Source organism: Astyanax mexicanus, unplaced genomic scaffold (assembly GCF_023375975.1).
Source record: "Astyanax mexicanus isolate ESR-SI-001 unplaced genomic scaffold, AstMex3_surface scaffold_31, whole genome shotgun sequence".
In the NCBI taxonomy this organism is placed as follows: Eukaryota; Metazoa; Chordata; class Actinopteri; order Characiformes; family Acestrorhamphidae; genus Astyanax; species Astyanax mexicanus.
Genome location: NW_026040041.1, coordinates 247515 through 260201, shown reverse-complemented (window position 1 = coordinate 260201; position 12687 = coordinate 247515). Strand labels below are relative to the sequence as shown.

General features: G+C 44.5%; 1 long non-coding RNA gene across 2 annotated transcripts; it reads left to right on the top strand.

Annotated features, from left to right (window-relative positions):
- Positions 1-5874: 5874 nt before the first annotated feature.
- LOC125788926 (uncharacterized) lies at positions 5875-11411 on the top strand. 2 transcript variants are annotated; one of them, XR_007429889.1, is made up of 3 exons: positions 5875-5977; positions 6216-6302; positions 11360-11411. It is a non-coding gene; the product is annotated as an uncharacterized LOC125788926 (long non-coding RNA). The 2 variants fall into 2 exon arrangements; XR_007429888.1 differs by lacking the exon at positions 11360-11411 and adding an exon at positions 6507-6570 and having other exon boundaries at positions 6216-6344.
- The last annotated feature ends 1276 nt before the right edge of the window (positions 11412-12687 follow it).

The following is a 12687-nucleotide window of genomic DNA, read 5'->3' as shown; positions in this document are numbered from 1 at the left end:
TTGGTTAAGTGCTGAAATCTAAAACTTTTGGTTACATGCTGAAATCTAAAAACTTTCCAGGTGGTTGCTAAGGTGTTGCTATAGTATCTGGGGTGGTTGCTGAGGTGTTGCTAGGTGGTTGCTAAGGTGTTGCTATGGTATCCAGGGTGGTTGCTAAGGAGTTGCTAGGTGGTTGCTAAGGTGTTGCTATGGTATCCAGGGTGGTTGCTAAGGTGTTGCTATGGTATCCAGGGTGGTTGCTAAGGTGTTGCTAGGCAGTTGCTAAGTGGTTGCTAGGCAGTTGCTAACGTTTTCCAAGTGGTTGCTAGGCAGTTGCTAAGTGGTTGCTAGGCAGTTGCTAACATTTTCCAGGTGGTTGCTAGGTAGTTGCTAACATATTCCAGGTGGTTGCTAGGCAGCTGCTAAGTGGTTGCTAGGCAGTTGCTAACGTTTTCCAGGTGGTTGCTAAGTGGTTGCTAGGCAGTTGCTAACGTTTTCCAGGTGGTTGCTAGGCAGTTGCTAAGTGGTTGCTAGGCAGTTGCTAAGTGGTTGCTAGGCAGTTGCTAACGTTTTCCAAGTGGTTGCTAGGCAGTTGCTAAGTGGTTGCTAGGCAGTTGCTAACGTTTTCCAGGTGGTTGCTAAGTGGTTGCTAACTGGTTGCTAGGCAGTTGCTATCATTTCTAAAGTGGTTCCTAAGTGGTTGCTAGGCAGTTGCTAACGTTTTCCTAGTGGTTGCTAAGTGGTTGCTAGGTAGTTGCTAACATATTCCAGGTGGTTGCTAGGCAGCTGCTAAGTGGTTGCTAGGCAGTTGCTAACGTTTTCCAGGTGGTTGCTAAGTGGTTGCTTGGCAGTTGCTAACGTTTTCCAGGTGGTTGCTAGGCAGTTGCTAAGTGGTTGCTAGGCAGTTGCTAACGTTTTCCAAGTGGTTGCTAGGCAGTTGCTAAGTGGTTGCTAGGCAGTTGCTAACGTTTTCCAGGTGGTTGCTAAGTGGTTGCTAGGCAGTTGCTAACGTTTTCCAGGTGGTTGTTAGGCAGTTGCTAAGTGGTTGCTAGGCAGTTGCTAACGTTTTCCAGGTGGTTGCTCAGTGGTTGCTAGGCAGTTGCTAACGTTTTCCAGGTGGTTGCTAAGTGGTTGCTAGGCAGTTGCTAACCTATTCCAGGTGGTTGCTAGGCAGTTGCTAAGTGGTTGCTAGGCAGTTGCTAACGTTTTCCAAGTGGTTGCTAGGCAGTTGCTAAGTGGTTGCTAGGCAGTTGCTAACGTTTTCCAGGTGGTTGCTAAGTGGTTGCTAGGCAGTTGCTAACGTTTTCCAGGTGGTTGCTAGGCAGTTGCTAAGTGGTTGCTAGGCAGTTGCTAACGTTTTCCAAGTGGTTGCTAGGCAGTTGCTAAGTGGTTGCTAGGCAGTTGCTAACGTTTTCCAGGTGGTTGCTAAGTGGTTGCTAGGCAGTTGCTAACATTTTCCAGGTGGTTGCTAGGCAGTTGCTAAGTTGTTGCTAGGCAGTTGCTAACGTTTTCCAGGTGGTTGCTAAGTGGTTGCTAGGCAGTTGCTAACGTATTCCAGGTGGTTGCTAGGCAGTTGCTAAGTGGTTGCTAGGCAGTTGCTAACGTTTTCCAGGTGGTTGCTCAGTGGTTGCTAGGCAGTTGCTAACGTTTTCCAGGTGGTTGCTAAGTGGTTGCTAGGCAGTTGCTAACGTATTCCAGGTGGTTGCTAGGCAGTTGCTAACGTTTTCCAAGTGGTTGCTAGGCAGTTGCTAAGTGGTTGCTAGGCAGTTGCTAACGTTTTCCAGGTGGTTGCTAAGGTGTTGCTAAGTGGTTGCTAGGCAGTTGCTAACGTTTTCCAGGTGGTTGCTAAGGTGGTTGCTAAGCAGTTATTAGGTGGTTGCTAAGCCCTGGCTGGGGTGCCGGGGTGTCCAAACTTTTGACTGATAGCTGCTCCATACAGCTGCTCCTCCATACACTCACAGTACTGGAGGAGCAGGGGAGAGAAGGGGTTCCGTGCGCAGAGCTGCTCGTGTGTGAGATGGAACTCTGGGCCCCCCATTCATTTCTATGGGAAAACTTCGTACGACATTTGTACGAAAACCGTACGACGTATCGTCGAAACGTTAAAATTTTCGGAAAGAACGCGGTAAGTTCTATAGACCGTCCGATTTTTGTCTTTGTATGTCAAAAATTGTTACCTACACAAACGTTCAAAGTTGTCCCCCATTCATTTCCTATGGGAAAAAAAAGCGTACGTTTACGAAGTTTTTACGAAAACCGTACGATGTATCGCTTAAAAAAGCACAAGCAACCTAATCGGGTATAGGTCCTACGATACTGCAAAATTTCGTGATTCTACGTCAAAAGCCCTAGGAGGAGATGCGTATAGAAATTTGAGCGCGGAATAATAATAATAATAACTAGAAAAGGTAAAGTTCGTGAACGAACTTTAAGTTGGCTTGGAAAAGAACGCTAATAACGTTAAAAAGTTAAAATGGTTGCTAAACGCTAAATGCCAAAAACACGGAAATCTAAAAACGTTTGGTTAAACGTTGAAATCTAAAAATGTTTGGTTAAACGCTGAAAACTAAAAATGTTTGGTTAAACCCTGAAATCTAAAAACATTTGGATAAATGCTAAAATCTTGAAAGTGGTTGCTAGGCAGTTGCTAACTTCTTACAGGTGGTTGCTAAGCTGTTGCTAAGCGGTTGCTAGTTATTTGCTAATGTATTACACATGGTTGCTAAGTGGTTGCAAGGCGGTTGCTAAACACTTGCTTACGTTTTCCTAGTGGTTGCTAAGGTGTTGCTAAGTGGTTGCTAGGCAGTTGCTATCGTTTCTAATGTGGTTGCTAAGCTGTTGCTAGGCTGTTTCTAACGTTTTCCTGGTGGTTGCTAAGGTGTTGCTAACTGGTTGCTAGGCAGTTGCTATAATTTCTAAAGTGGTTGCTAAGTGGTTGCTAGGCCGTTGCTAACGTTTTCCAGGTGGTTGCTAAGGTGTTGCTAAGTGGTTGCTAGGCAGTTGCTAACGTTTTCCAGGTGGTTGCTAAGGTGTTGCTAAGTGGTTGCTATGCAGTTGCTATCGTTTCTAAAGTGGTTGCTAAGTGGTTGCTAGGCAGTTGCTATCGTTTCTAAAGTGGTTGCTAAGCTGTTGCTAGGCAGTTGCTAACGTTTTCCTAGTGGTTGCTAAGGTGTTGCTAAGTGGTTGCTAGGCAGTTGCTATCGTTTCTAAAGTGGTTGCTAAGCTGTTGCTAGGCAGTTGCTAACATTTTCCTAGTGGTTGCTAAGGTGTTGCTAAGTGGTTGCTAGGCAGTTGCTATCGTTTCTAAAGTGGTTGTTAAGTGGTTGCTAGGCAGTTGCTAACGTTTTCCTAGTGGTTGTTTAGGCGTTGCTAAGTGGTTGCTAGGCAGTTGCTAACGTTTTCCAGGTGGTTGCTAAGGTGTTGCTAACTGGTTGCTAGGCAGTTGCTATAATTTCTAAAGTGGTTGCTAAGTGGTTGCTAGGCAGTTGCTAACGTTTTCCTAGTGGTTGCTAAGGTGTTGCTAAGTGGTTGCTAGGCAGTTGCTATCGTTTCTAAAGTGGTTGCTAAGCTGTTGCTATGCTGTTTCTAACGTTTTCCTGGTGGTTGCTAAGGTGTTGCTAACTGGTTGCTAGGCAGTTGCTATAATTTCTAAAGTGGTTGCTAGGCAGTTGCTAACGTTTTCCAGGTGGTTGCTAAGGTGTTGCTAAGTGGTTGCTAGGCAGTTGCTAACGTTTTCCAGGTGGTTGCTAAGGTGTTGCTAACTGGTTGCTAGGCAGTTGCTATAATTTCTAAAGTGGTTGCTAAGTGGTTGCTAGGCAGTTGCTAACGTTTTCCTAGTGGTTGCTAAGGTGTTGCTAAGTGGTTGCTAGGCAGTTGCTATCGTTTCTAAAGTGGTTGCTAAGCTGTTGCTAGGCTGTTTCTAATGTTTCCCTGGTGGTTGCTAAGGTGTTGCTAACTGGTTGCTAGGCAGTTGCTATCATTTCTAAAGTGGTTGCTAAGTGGTTGCTAAGCAGTTGCTAACGTTTTCCAGGTGGTTGCTAAGGTGTTGCTAAGTGGTTGCTAGGAAGTTGCTAACGTTTTCCAGGTGGTTGCTAAGGTGTTGCTAAGTGGTTGCTAGGCAGTTGCTATAATTTCTAAAGTGGTTGCTAAGTGGTTGCTAGGCAGTTGCTAACGTTTTCATAGTGGTTGCTAAGGTGTTGCTAAGTGGTTGCTAGGCAGTTGCTATCGTTTCTAAAGTGGTTGCTAAGCTGTTGCTAGGCTGTTTCTAATGTTTTCCAGGTGGTTGCTAAGGTGTTGCTAACTGGTTGCTAGGCAGTTGCTATAATTTCTAAAGTGGTTGCTAAGTGGTTGCTAGGCAGTTGCTAACGTTTTCCAGGTGGTTGCTAAGGTGTTGCTAAGTGGTTGCTAGGCAGTTGCTAACGTTTACCAGGTGGTTGCTAAGGTGTTGCTAACTGGTTGCTAGGCAGTTGCTATAATTTCTAAAGTGGTTGCTAAGTGGTTGCTAGGCAGTTGCTAACGTTTTCCAGGTGGTTGCTAAGGTGGTTGCTAAGCAGTTATTAGGTGGTTGCTAAGCCCTGGCTGGGGTGCCGGGGTGTCCAAACTTTTGACTGATAGCTGCTCCATACAGCAGCTCCTCCATACACTCACAGTACTGGAGGAGCAGGGGAGAGAAGGGGTTCCGTGCGCAGAGCTGCTCGTGTGCGAGATGGAACTCTGGGCCCCCCATTCATTTCTATGGGAAAACTTCGTACGACAATTGTACGAAAACCGTACGTCGTATAACTTCGCAACATCCTATTAATTTAAAGATCTCGATAAGATCTATAAGCCCGCCGAATTTGGTGTTTGTATCTCAAAAATTGTGGCAGTTACGGACGTTTAAAATTTCACCCAGTTCATTCCTATGGGAAAAAAACGCTCACGTTTACGAAGTTTTTACGAAAACCGTACGATATATCGCTTCAAAAAGCACAAGCAACCTGAACCGCTATAGGTCCTACGATACTGTAAAATTTCGTGATTCTACGTCAAAAGCTGTAGGAGGAGTAGCGTACAACAAAAAAAGCGCGGAATAATAATAATAATAAGAAGATTATGAAGAACAATAAGTTGGCTTTTCCAAGCCAACTTAATAATAATAATAAGAAGATTACGAAGAACAGTAAGTTGGCTTTTCCAAGCCAACTTAACTAGAAAAGGTAAAGTTCGTGAACGAACTTTAAGTTGGCTTGGAAAAGAACGCTAATAACGTTAAAAAGTTAAAATGGTTGCTAAGCTTTTTCCGTCTGAAGAGTGTGAAGAGTCATTGACATGCTGTTAACTTTTGGCTAAACGCTAAATGCTAAAAACGCTGAAATCTAAAAACATTTGGTTAAACGCTGAAATCTAAAAACGTTTGGTTAAACGCTGAAATCTAAAAACGTTTGGTTAAACGCTGAAATCTAAAAACGTTTGGTTAAACGCTGAAATCTAAAAACATTTGGTTAAACGCTGAAATCTAAAAACGTTTGGTTAAACGCTGAAATCTAAAAACGCTTGTTTAAATGCTGAAATCGTAAAACTTTTGGTTAAACTTTTGATTGCTAATGTGTTGCCAGGCAGTTGCTATCATTTCTGAAAAGTTTGCTAAGCTGTTGCTAGGCAGTTGCTAATGTTTTCCAGGTGGTTGCTAAGCTATTGCTAACTGGTTGCTAGGCAATTGCTTACATATACCAGGTAGTTGCTAAGGTGTTGCTAGGTGGTTGCTAGGGTGTTGCTAGGTTGTTGCTAAGGTGTTGCTATGGTATCTGGGGTGGTTGTTAAGATGTTGCTACGTGGTTGCTAGGGTGTTGCTATGGTATCCGGGGTGGTTGCTAAGGTGTCGCTAGGTGGTTGCTAGGGTGTTGCTAGGTGGTTGCTAAGGTGTTGCTATGGTATCTGGGGTGGTTGCTAAGGTGTTTCTAAGTGGTTGCTAGGTGGTTGCTAAGGTGTTGCTATGGTATCTGGGGTGGTTGCTAAGGTGTTTCTAAGTGGTTGCTAGGTGGTTGCTAAGGTGTTGCTATGGTATCCAGGGTGGTTGCTAAGATGTTGCTAGGTGGTTGCTAAGGTGTTTCTATGGTATCTGGGGTGGTTGCTAAGGTGTTTCTAGGTGGTTGCTAGGTGGTTGCTAAGGTGTTGCTATGGTATCCGGGGTGGTTGCTAAGATGTTGCTAGGTGGTTGCTAAGGTGTTTCTATGGTATCTGGGGTGGTTGCTAAGGTGTTTCTAGGTGGTTGCTAGGTGGTTGCTAAGGTGTTGCTATGGTATCCGGGGTGGTTGCTAAGATGTTGCTAGGTGGTTGCTAAGGTGTTGCTATGGTATCTGGGGTGGTTGCTAAGGTGTTTCTAGGTGGTTGCTAAGGTGTTGCTATGGTATCCGGGGTGGTTGCTAAGATGTTGCTAGGTGGTTGCTAAGGTGTTGCTATGCGGTTGCTAAGGTGTTGCTATGGTATCTGGGGTGGTTGCTACGGTGTTGCTATAGTATCCGGGGTGGTTGCTAAGGTGTTGCTAGGTGGTTGCTAGGTGGTTGCTAAGGTGTTGCTATGGTATCTGGGGTGGTTGCTAAGGTGTTGCTAGGTGGTTGCTAGGTGGTTGCTAAGTGGTTGCAAGGGGGTTGCTAAGGTATTGCTAGGTGGTTGCTAAGGTGTTGCTATGGTAACCGGGGTGGTTGCTAAGGTGTTGCTAGGTGGTTGCTAGGTGGTTGCTAAGGTGTTGCTATGGTATCTGGGGTGGTTGCTAAGGTGTTGCAAGGTGGTTGTTAGGCAGTTGCTATCATTTCTAAAGTGGTTGCTAAGTGGTTGCTAGGCAGTTGCTAACGTTTTCCTAATGGTTGCTAAGGTGTTGGTAAGTGGTTGCTAGGCTGTTGCTATCATTTCTAAAGTGGTTGCTAGGCAGTTGCTATCGTTTCTAAGGTGGTTGCTAAGTGGTTGCTAACGTTTTCCTAGTGGTTGTTAAGCTGTTGCTAAGTGGTTGCTAGGCAGTTGCTAACGTTTTCCAGGTGGTTGCTAAGTGGTTGCTAACTGGTTGCTAGGCAGTTGCTATAATTTCTAAAGTGGTTGCTAAGTTGTTGCTAAGTGGTTGCTAGGCAGTTGCTAACGTTTTCCAGGTGGTTGCTAAGGTGTTGCTAAGTGGTTGCTAGGCAGTTGCTAACGTTTTCCAGGTGGTTGCTAAGGTGGTTGCTAAGCAGTTAATAGGTGGTTGCTAAAACCTGGCTGGGGTGCCGGGGTGTCCAAACTTTTGACTGATAGCTGCTCCATACAGCAGCTCCTCCATACACTCACAGTACTGGAGGAGCAGGGGAGAGAAGGGGTTCCGTGCGCAGAGCTGCTCGTGTGTGAGATGGAACTCTGGGCCCCCCATTCATTTCTATGGGAAAACTTCGTACGACATTTGTACGAAATCCGTACGACGTATCGTTTCGTAAAGCATATTTTCGGAAAGAACTCACTAAGTTCTATAGACCATCCGAATTTCGTCTTCATATCTCAAAAATTGTGACGTTCATAGCCGTTCAAAAATCTTCTAGTTCATTGTCTATGGAAAAAAGGGCGTACGTTTACGAAGTTTTTACGAAAACCGTACGATATATCGCTCCAAAAAGCACAAGCAACGTAATTCACTATAGGTCCCACGATCCCTGAAAGTTTCGTGATTCTACGTTAAAAGCCCTAGGAGGAGTAGCGTTTAACAAAAGTGAGGAAGAATAATAATAATAACTAGAAAAGGTAAAGTTCGTGAACGAACTTTAAGTTGGCTTGGAAAAGAACACTAATAACGTTAAAAAGTTAAAATGGTTGCTAAGCTTTTTCCGTCTGAAGAGTGTGAAGAGTCATTGATATGCTGTTAACTTTTGGCTAAACGCTAAATGCCGAAAACGCTGAAATCTAAAAACGTTTGGTTAAACGCTGAAATCTAAAAACATTTGGTTAAACGCTGAAATCTAAAAACATTTGGTTAAACGCTGAAATCTAAAAATGTTTGATTAAACGCTGAAATCTAAAAACGTTTGATTAAACGCTGAAGTCTAAAAACGCTTGATTAAACGCTGAAATCTAAAAACGCTTGTTTAAATGCTGAAATTGTAAAACTTTTGGTTAAACTTTTGATTGCTAATGTGTTGCTAGGCGGTTGCTATCATTTCTGAAAAGGTTGCTAAGCTGTTGCTAGGCAATTGCTAATGTTTTCCAGGTGGTTGCTAAGCTGTTGCTAATTGGTTGCTAGGCAATTGCTAACATATAACAGATGGTTGCTAAGGTGTTGCTAGGTGGTTGCTAGGGTGTTGCTAGGTTGTTGCTGTCATTTCTAAAGTGGTTGCTAAGTGGTTGCTAGGCAGTTGCTATCGTTTTCCTAGTGGTTGTTAAGGTGTTGCTAAGTGGTTGCTAGGCAGTTGCTATCATTTCTAAAGTGGTTGCTAAGTGGTTGCTAGGCAGTTGCTATCGTTTTCCTAGTGGTTGTTAAGGTGTTGCTAAGTGGTTGCTAGGCAGTTGCTATCATTTCTAAAGTGGTTGCTAGGCAGTTGCTAACGTTTACCCAATGGTTGTTAAGGTGTTGCTAAGTGGTTATTAGGCAGTTGCTTTCATTTCTAAAGTGGTTGCTAAGTGGTTGCTAGGCAGTTGCTAACGTTTTCCAGGTGGTTGCTAGGCAGTTGCTAAGTGGTTGATAGGCAGTTGCTAACGTTTTCCAAGTGGTTGCTAGGCAGTTGCTAAGTGGTTGCTAGGCAGTTGCTAACATTTTCCAGGTGGTTGCAAAGTGGTTGCTAGGTAGTTGCTAACATATTCCAGGTGGTTGCTAGGCAGCTGCTAAGTGGTTGCTAGGCAGTTGCTAACGTTTTCCAGGTGGTTGCTAAGTGGTTGCTAGGCAGTTGCTAACGTTTTCCAGGTGGTTGCTAGGCAGTTGCTAAGTGGTTGCTAGGCAGTTGCTAACGTTTTCCAAGAGGTTGCTAGGCAGTTGCTAAGTGGTTGCTAGGCAGTTGCTAACGTTTTCCAGGTGGTTGCTAAGTGGTTGCTAGGCAGTTGCTAACGTTTTCCAGGTGGTTGCTAGGCAGTTGCTAAGTTGTTGCTAGGCAGTTGCTAACGTTTTCCAGGTGGTTGCTAAGTGGTTGCTAGGCAGTTGCTAACGTATTCCAGGTGGTTGCTAGGCAGTTGCTAAGTGGTTGCTAGGCAGTTGCTAACTTTTTCCAGGTGGTTGCTCAGTGATTGCTAGGCAGTTGCTAACGTTTTCCAGGTGGTTGCTAAGTGGTTGCTAGGCAGTTGCTAACGTATTCCAGGTGGTTGCTAGGCAGTTGCTAAGTGGTTGCTAGGCAGTTGCTAACGTTTTCCAAGTGGTTGCTAGGCAGTTGCTAAGTGGTTGCTAGGCAGTTGCTAACATTTTCCAGGTGATTGCTAAGTGGTTGCTAGGCAGTTGCTAACGTTTTCCAGGTGGTTGCTAGGCAGTTGCTAAGTGGTTGCTAGGCAGTTGCTAACGTTTTCCAGGTGGTTGCTAAGTGGTTGCTAGGCAGTTGCTAACATTTTCCAGGTGGTTGCTAGGCAGTTGCTAAGTTGTTGCTAAGTAGTTGCTAACGTTTTCCAGGTGGTTGCTAAGTGGTTGCTAGGCAGTTGCTAACGTATTCCAGGTGGTTGCTAGGCAGTTGCTAAGTGGTTGCTAGGCAGTTGCTAACGTTTTCCAGGTGGTTGCTAAGTGGTTGCTAGGCAGTTGCTAACGTATTCCAGGTGGTTGCTAGGCAGTTGCTAAGTGGTTGCTAGGCAGTTGCTAACGTTTTACAAGTGGTTGCTAGGCAGTTGCTAAGTGGTTGCTAGGCAGTTGCTAATGTTTTCCAGGTGGTTGCTAAGTGGTTGCTAGGCAGTTGCTATAATTTCTAAAGTGGTTACTAAGTGGTTGCTAGGCAGTTGCTAACGTTTTCCAGGTGGTTGCTAAGGTGTTGCTAAGTGGTTGCTAGGCAGTTGTTAACGTTTTCCAGGTGGTTGCTAAGGTGTTGCTAAGTGGTTGCTAGGCAGTTGCTAACATTTTCCAGGTGGTTGCTAAGGTGTTGCTAAGTGGTTGCTAGGCAGTTGCTAACGTTTTCCAGGTGGTTGCTAAGGTGGTTGCTAAGCAGTTAATAGGTGGTTGCTAAACCCTGGCTGGGGTGCCGGGGTATCCAAACTTTTGACTGATAGCTGCTCCATACAGCAGCTCCTCCATACACTCACAGTACTGGAGGAGCAGGGGAGAGAAGGGGTTCCGTGCGCAGAGCTGCTCGTGTGCGAGATGGAACTCTGGGCCCCCCATTCATTCCTATGGGGAAACTTCGTACGATAATTGTACGAAAACCGTACGACATATCGTTTCGTAAAGCATATTTTCGGAAAGAACTCACTAAGTTCTATAGACCATCCGAATTTCGTCTTCGTATCTCAAAAATTGTGACGTTCACAGCCATTCAAAATTCTTCTTGTTCATTGTCTATGGAAAAAAGGGCGTACGTTTACGAAGTTTTTACGAAAACCGTACGATATATCGCTCCAAAAAGCACAAGCAACGTAATTCACTATAGGTCCCACGATCCCTGAAAGTTTTGTGATTCTACGTTAAAAGCCCTAGGAGGAGTAGCGTTTAACAAAAGTGAGGAAGAATAATAATAATAAGAAGAAGATTACGAAGAACAGTAAGTTGGCTTTTCCAAGCCAACTTAACTAGAAAAGGAAAGTTCGATAACGAACTTTAAGTTGGCTTGGAAAAGTACGTTAATAACGTTGAAAAAGTTAAAATGGTTGCTAAGATATTTCTGTCTAAAGCGTGTGAAGAGTGGTTGCTTTGCTGTTGACTTTCAGCTAAATGTTAAAGTCCAAAAAGTTTTGGCTAACATGGTGAAAAGCTAATAATTGTCTTATAAAGTAATATAAACACTTTACTTTATATATACCTATATAAAGTAAAGTGTTGCTAAGTGGTTGCTAGGTAGTTACTAGGCAGTTGCTAATGTATTCCACATCGTTGCTTAGTGTTTGCTAATTGGTTGCTAAGCAGATTCTTACATATTCCAGGTGTTTGCTAAGCTGTTGCTAACTGGTTGCTAGGCAATTGCTAATGTATTCCACATGGTTGTTAAGTGGTTGCTAGGCAGTTTCTAATATTTTCCAGGTGGTTGCTAAGTGGTTGCTAACTGGTTGCTATGCAGTTGCTAACATATTCCACATGGTTTCCAAGTGGTTGCTAAGGTGTTGATATGGTATCCGGGTTGGTTGCTAAGGTGTTGCTAGGTGGTTGCTAAGGTGTTGCTATGGTATCCAGGGTGGTTGGTAAGGTGTTGCTAGGTGGTTGCTAGGTGGTTGCTAAGGTGTTGCTATGGTATCCGGGGTGTTGCCAAGGTGTTGCTAGGTGGTTGCTAAGGTGTTGCTATGCGGTTGCTAAGGTGTTGCTATGGTATCTGGGGTGGTTGCTAAGGTGTTGCTAGGTGGTTGTTAGGGTGTTGCTATGGTATCTGGGGTGGTTGCTAAGGTGTTGCTAGATGGTTGCTAAGGTGTTGCTATGGTATCCGGGGTGGTTGCTAAGGTGTTGCTAGGTGGTTGCTAAGGTGTTGTTATGGTATCCTGGGTGGTTGCTAAGGTGTTGCTAGGTGGTTGCTAGGCGGTTGCTAAGGTGTTGTTATGGTATCCAGGGTGGTTGCCAAGGTGTTGCTAGGTGGTTGCTAGGGTGTTGCTAGGCGGTTGCTAAGCGGTTGCTATGGTATCCGGGGTGGTTGCTAAGGTGTTGCTAGGTGGTTGCTAAGGTGTTGCTAGGTGGTTGCTAAAGTGTTGCTATGGTATCCGGGATGCTTGCTAAGGTGTTGCTAGGCGGTTGCTATGGTATCCGGGTTGGTTGCTAAGGAGTTGCTAGGTGGTTGCTAGGTGGTTGCTAAGGTGTTGCTAGATGGTTGCTAAGGTGTTGCTATGGTATCCGGGGTGGCTGCTAAGGTGTTGCTAGGTGGTTGCTAGGTGGTTGCTATGGTATCCGTGGTGGTTGCTAAGGTGTTGCTAGGTGGTTGCTAGGCGGTTGCTAAGGTGTTGCTATGGTATCCGAGGTGGTTGCTAAATGGTTACTAGGCAGTTGCTAACGTATTCCACATGGTTGCTAAGTGGTTGCTAGGCACTTGCTAATGTTTTCCAGGTGGTTGCTAAGGTGTATCTAACTGGTTGCTAGGCAGTTGCTAATATTTCTAAAGTGGTTGCTAAGCAGTTGCTAGGCAGTTGCTAACGTTTTCCAGGTGGTTGCTAAGGTGTTGCTAACTGGTTGCTAGGCAGTTGCTAACGTATTCCACATGGTTGCTAAGTGGTTGCTAGGCAGTTGTGATCATTTCTAAAGTGGTTGCTAAGTGGTTTCTAGGCAGTTGCTAACATTTTCCAGGTGGTTGCTAAGGTGTTGCTAACTGGTTGCTAGGCAGTTGCTAACATATTCCAGATGGTTGCTGAGCGGTTGTGATCATTTCTAAAGTGGTTGCTAGGCAGTTGCTAATGTTTACCAGGTGGTTGCTAAGGTGTTGATAACTGGTTGCTAGGTTGTTGCTATCATTTCTAAAATGGTTGAAGTAGAGAAAAAGAGAGAGTGTTAAATGTAGAAGTACAGAAAAAGGGAGAGCAAGAAATAAAGAAGTAGGGAGAAAATCGCGAGAAAAAGAGAAAGAACACGCGAGAATGTGAGAAAAAGAGTGACAAGTTGAGAGAAATATTGAGCCAGAAAAA